Source organism: Penaeus monodon, chromosome 28 (genome assembly GCF_015228065.2).
Source record: "Penaeus monodon isolate SGIC_2016 chromosome 28, NSTDA_Pmon_1, whole genome shotgun sequence".
In the NCBI taxonomy this organism is placed as follows: domain Eukaryota; kingdom Metazoa; phylum Arthropoda; class Malacostraca; order Decapoda; family Penaeidae; genus Penaeus; species Penaeus monodon.
Window position 1 is genome coordinate 35,283,457 of NC_051413.1, and position 421 is coordinate 35,283,877.

The following is a 421-nucleotide window of genomic DNA, read 5'->3' on the forward strand; positions in this document are numbered from 1 at the left end:
TTCAACACAAATAATTTGTGTGGATCCTACCAAAGACAAGAGTTCATTCAATGTCTTGTACTGAAATGACAACTCAACATAAAAGTCCAAGATTCATACATAAACCAATAGAAATGGGAAAAAAAAAGGTTAACAAGAATCTAATACTTGGGAAAACAGATGAAATCATTAAACTTCATATGTCATCCATTCAACAATCATGCACACAATAAGTCACTTTTGTCTAAAGTTCCCAAGACCAAGATGTGGCCTCTGTGGCTCTTGCATGGCAACCTAACCACTTATCTCAAGGGCAAATATCTTACTGATCTTGGTAACTGCAACAAAACATATCAAGTATAAAGATGTCTCATCTAATGTAGTTTCTGTTACTTCCATAAAGCTGCAGAAAAAAAAAGTTAAACAGAGAGAAGACTGAAAT

The 421-nt window shown here is 34.0% G+C and overlaps 1 protein-coding gene across 9 annotated transcripts in view; it reads right to left on the bottom strand.

Moving 5' to 3' along the window:
* Window positions 1-421, bottom strand: part of LOC119591560 (protein kinase C and casein kinase substrate in neurons protein 1-like) — a 62,778-nt gene that overhangs the window by 16,206 nt on the left and 46,151 nt on the right. The gene's annotated exons all lie outside the window — the stretch shown is intronic.